The sequence below is a fragment of the Gossypium hirsutum genome, chromosome A13, assembly GCF_007990345.1.
Source record: "Gossypium hirsutum isolate 1008001.06 chromosome A13, Gossypium_hirsutum_v2.1, whole genome shotgun sequence".
NCBI lineage: Eukaryota > Viridiplantae > Streptophyta > Magnoliopsida > Malvales > Malvaceae > Gossypium > Gossypium hirsutum.
This window is the reverse complement of record NC_053436.1, coordinates 47,018,247-47,024,246: the sequence shown is the minus strand read 5'-3', so window position 1 is coordinate 47,024,246 and position 6,000 is coordinate 47,018,247.

Sequence of the window (6,000 nt, the reverse complement as noted above, 5' to 3'; positions counted from 1 at the left end):
AACATAATTTCGATATATATTACTTTTTTATTATTATTATAGGTATGATATAAATATACATATGATCAGCATATCTATGACTTCAGTTCATATATATTATTGGAAAAATTAGCAAAGATATATAGATATATTAATCAGGTAATGGAAGGCTTTTCTTAGGGGGGTGGGAGGCTTTGTTGTTTTTGGTGCTTGCTCAAGAAGAAAGGAATTTGGAGGTTGGTGTTTTCCATCAGTAGGATTGACAGTAAGTAAAACAAAGTAGATGTCAAAAAGTGTTTTAGAGAGAAGATTATAAAATCTCAAAAGAAATTTAAAAATAAAAAAATCACAAACGATTCATGTATTTATATTGTATCCATATTTAATAAATTTGTATTTTTTTATAATATTAATAATTTCTAAAATCCAAAAGGAAAATTACAAATACAACTGTACCATATTGGTAGTGTTTTTGTAGTGTGTCAAAAATTCAAAATCACAATCAACAATAGAACCAAAATAATAATAATAATCATCACAATCAACACACATAAAAGTAGAAGTTTTGTTTTTGGAGTGCAAAAGTTGGATGTAAAAACATTCAAAATGTTTGAAGATTATTAAGGCCCTCATTGAGGTCATGACAGTATATAGCTCCTGCTGGAAAGATTGGTACTTTTTATAGCTAAATTTAAACAAATGGTGGCCTTCTAATTTTGGGTTTTAACTGTTCTCTGTCACTGCCGTGTTACAAGTAGTTAGTCATTAATTTGCAACTTACAATGTTGGGTGCAACATCTATGGCCTAAATCTAAAACTAGAACTTTGATTAAGTCAATAAGTGGTGTGTGCATTAACACAGAAGCACTACATCAACAGAATAGAATTATTAGAATGCCATCTCAATCTGGAAAAAATTAATCTTATTAAACCAAAAAAAAAAACACCAGACCAGTATTGAAAAAGATGTCTAATTAAAGAAAAAGGCTTGAAGGAATTAAGGCTTTACTATTAGTATTTTGTTTTTTCTTTCTTTTGTGAGAAGATTTGATGCTGAATTATTATTTTGTACACTAATTTATAAATTCCAAAATAAAAGTTGGCATGCCTTTTTATATAATAAAAGAATAAATCAATATAGTAAATAACTAAGTTAGAAAAACAAAATAGGACATGCATATTTAAGTAAGTTTAGTGTATGTTTAAGTAAGTTTCGGGAAAAAAGAAAAAGGTCGAAATGTTTGCATATTTAAGATATTTTATGTGCCAAAGCTATTTTGCTGGATAGTGTCCCTGTTATGTGCCAAAGTTTAAACCGCAATGTATTGATCTCAAGAGAACAAAATGAAGCTCTGAGAATTTGATTTTTTTCTTCTTTAATAATTAATCTTCTCTTTCTCTTTTTAAACTGAAGATATAGAAATTTTGAACGGTTGCATCGACATCTGAAAGAAATTCCCAATTATTCATTACATTTGCCCCCCAAAAGGATATTTTCATCAAGCACATAGGAAGCTTTTGTTCATCAGCGGTGCATTCATCTTGACAAATATCTGCAAGTACTTTATGTCCTAGTCTTTCATTTTTTTAGGATGGTTACTTTTGAACCTGTTTCTTCAACTAAGCCACCTCTTTACAGGATCTATTGTCTATACCCAATGTGGCTGAACAACATGAAGTGTGGGATTTTTTAAGTGTTTCCTCAAAGGTGCTTGTCTTCTTGGAATTGGGTGCTTCCTTATTTTCTATGGATAGAATGAATGACATCCAACACTAATTGTGCTTGTAATTTTCTTTTGAAGAATTACTCTTTCGGAAAATCCTCATCCCACGTCGCAGTCATACGGCCTTGCTCAGATTGTTGAGAAATTAGCTAATCGTTTGACCCCGGAGGAGTCCTTGTCCACCACCGTACGAGGTTGGCCTTCTTCCGAGTATTTCATCAAAGGTAATTTCAATTATCTAATTCTTAGCAATATGAATCCACCTTCCGCCTTTCAATTTTACGGTGGATTTGGATTTTTTTTAATTTGGGGGAAAAGTTTGCACTAACATTCAAATTGAATTTCGAGGATCCAATGCTATCAATTGCCCTGTAATTTTAACCTGTTTCCACTTTTCAATTTGATGGTGAACTTGATTATTTTTAAATTTGGGCAAACCCAACCAGTATGACCGGACATGGCTCCTAGAACGAGTAGAAAATTAATGTCTTTAAACCATAATATTTAAAACCCAACAATTACTGTCTTTTAATATAACATTAAAAATTTTGCATTTGTTTCTACCTTTTAATTTGTAATTGACTAATTTTCTGTCTCTATTATTTGACCCCCTAATTCAAACAAGTTTTTCAATGGCAGTCGCAGTGTGATTTGATGTCTATGCCCACTGCTTGGATTTAACCATACTATCAAAGTTAGGTGTGCTTGAATTGAAATTTATAAATTTTAATATTGTAAAATTAAATAATTTTATATTCAAGTGTAATGGATTTCGCTTATTATTATATACATTTAATATTTAAATTTAGTATATATTGTTAAAATAGATAATCGCAAACATTAAACATGAAATGTAAAACGAACCCAATAACTATTTTCAAGTTTAGTTCATGCTCAACTATATTTTTTTTAATCTTTAAATAATAAATTGAATTATTGAATTTAGATAATTTAGTACAATTCCGAAATTGTAAATATGTAGATGACTGTCATCAATTCTACCAACACAGCCCAATGCACGGACATAGTAGCCTTGCCTTGCACATCCTTTACTGCTTGCAACTACATACTTATGTAAAACTTTCTTATACACATGAACCTTATTAAGCTTACTATGTATAAAAGGCTAATTAACCTTATTAATTAAATTAAATTGTAATTAAAGTTTTATTTTGAAGATATTATTTTATTTTAATTTAATCACGATAAATATTTTGTCTACTTTTATTTTAATTTTAATTTACCTAATTAAATTAAATTGTATTAAAAATTTTATTTTATTTTATTTTAATCAGGAAAAATATTTTGTCTACTTTTATTTTATTTTTAAATTACCTAATTAAATTAAATTGTATTTAAAATTTTATTTTAAATATTTTATTTTATTTTATTTTAATCACGAAAAATATTTTCTCTACTTTTATTTTATTTTTAAATTACCTAATTAAATAATCATTCTTGACCACATATGATGAAATTAATTCAAAATAAATAATTAACCCTAAACTTGTAAATTTAATCCAATGACCAATTCTTCACTTCCCTTGTGCTTTTCCATCAACACAATCACAATACATAAATATATATCATATCTTACATAATTTACATAAGATAAATAACTTACATAATTTACATAACTTACATAATACATAATGACGTATCATATCTTACATAATTTACATAAGATAAATAATTATATGTACTATTATAATTTTAATCTTGGTCATGATATATAATTTAACTATTTTATATGTACTATTATTGTTGTAATTTGTTACTAAAAATTTAACTATTTTATGTGTATTGCAGGAAAAATGCGTAGAAGAAGATTACGAGATTTAAGTATTGTCCAGAATACTCCAAATTCGGAAGAAGCAAATAGTGAATAGCAGACAGTTGTTGGATCTTCGAATGTGCCGGAGACACTTGACGAGCCTGAAGAATTTTAAAGTAATGTTAAGTTCATTTTCCATGTGTTGACTTTTATTATTAATTTTTTGTCAATTTTAATATAATAATAGTATATCATTTTTCAGCTGAAAGTGGTGGGACGCGCAAAGTTAGAGGACGTACGCTGCTTAGAGATTTATACGACTTAGATCCTGTCGAGCGTGTCAAAGTAAGTAGAAATCCTCATGGTCAGCCTGTTGGATCTGAAGCTCGACTTTTAGCAGGCTATTTGGGCATTTTAGCACGAAATGGCAATATGTTGCCCATCAACTACGAATCGTGGCATCACATGCCTGATAGCAACAAAAATCAGGCTCTCGCTAATATTAAGGTAACAAACTGTGAATGTAATTTATAATACTTTGGTTTAAGTTTCATTTATATTTACATTCTAAACTTGTGTTTTTTTAGGAGAGATTTGCTTTAGAAGTCTCCGATGATTATATCAAGAAGGCATTGGGTAAAAAATGGAGAGACAATAAAAGCACTTTAAAAAAACATTATTTTAAGAAAGACATAAGCCTCGAGGAAAAATTGAGAAATGTCCCGCCGGGAATGCTGAGGTACCAATGGGAAGATGCGGTTAGATTCTAGAATTCAAAGAAAGGAGAGGTATTGCATATTTTCAAACTCTTATATATAGTGTTTACTATATACGTAATAATAATTTCATTATATAGGACCGTGAGCGAGTTGGAGCAACCAGCAGGCAAAAACAAAAATTCACGCACACGGCAGGGTCGAGAAATTTTGCTTCTGTAGCTGAGGCCGAGGTATTATGAATTTATTAATTCTTTCAAATATTAATAACTTTCTACTATTAAATAATATTTTTACTACTATATTGTAGGAAGTCAAATCTGGACAAAAAGTTGGACGCCTTCAGCTTTTTGAGATTACGCATAGGAAGAAAGATGGATCTCCTATGACATCCGAAGCTGGAGAAATTATGGTATATTTACTTAATAATATTTGATTTGTGACACCCCTAATGTGACCCTAGTCGGGAAGTGGTTTCGGGACCACAAAACCGAGTCATAAAAATAATTAACCGTCATATTTGATGCTTATTATATGTATATATGCATGTGTGAAAATTTCATATTTGAATTTTGTTAATTGTAAGTGAATTTTATTAAATAGGACTTATGTGAGAAAGTTTAGAAATGTGCTAGGCAAATGTAAAGTGGCCTATTAATGCATGTTATAGAAATGAAGGGTTTGCATGTCAAATTACCCAAAATTTGAGCTAGTGGCCGGCCATGCTATGGGGTAAAACATATTATAAACCTTTTGTGTTAATATGTTGTGGGAAGAATAATAAAAAAATGAGGGGAGTGGGAGGAGAAACCAAAGTTGTTTCATCCTTGCTCCCCCATTTTGCCGTGACTTGAGGAAGGAAGAAGAGAGAAGTTCTCTTGCTTCATGTTCGGCTTGGAGGAGGTTTGGAAGAGGTAAGTACCTTGAAATTCTTGGAAAATTATGTATAAAGAAGGTGGTTAGTTCAAGTTATAATCATTCAATGGCTTGTTTATTTTGTTAAGTTCGGTTTCAAGGTTTGATCAAATTATGGTTATATTTGACATGGTTGGTTTATTTTGTTATGCTTGTTATATGATAGGTATGATTTGTGTTTTGGTGATGTGTTTGTGATGTTGATTATATGATTCGAAAATGAGATATGTTAATGATGAAATATAATCGGCCATGGAAGTAGCTCATTTTGGGAGTATGATTTGTGGTATATTTTTTTTGTGGTTGATTATAAAATTTGGCTTAAGTGAGGTAATTGGTAAAAGATGTGTTTATGATATAATACATATGCTTTCATAAGCTAAGTTATGTATATGTGATATCTTGCATATTGGTTGTTAAGGTAAGGTTTGAGATATTAACGTATGAATATGTTTTGTATACTATTTGATGTTCATTTAGGTACGGTTATAAATGATGCAATTAGTTTTTATTTAAATTGTGAAATTGGTTGAATTATTAAAGAATAAATTTTATGACCGAATATATGGTTAAAAGGTTGGCCATGCATATGTATTTTGGAAATGGTAAAGGGTTGTATATTTATACTTGGCTATCAACTGGTAAAATATGTTTTTACATGCCTATGATATGTTTTGTTTGTGGTTCGGCAACTAATGGTTAAGTTGTTAAGTTACATGCTTGAGTTTAAAATGTGCCTTATATGTGGTTTATGAATTTGGTAAATGATAGATTGATATTTTGGATATTTCATTAGTCAAGTGATATTGTAACTATGGTATGATTTGATTCGGCACTTATGTGTAAAATTGGTAGTTATTATTTTGGTAAAATGTGCAAAATTTGGTAAGAC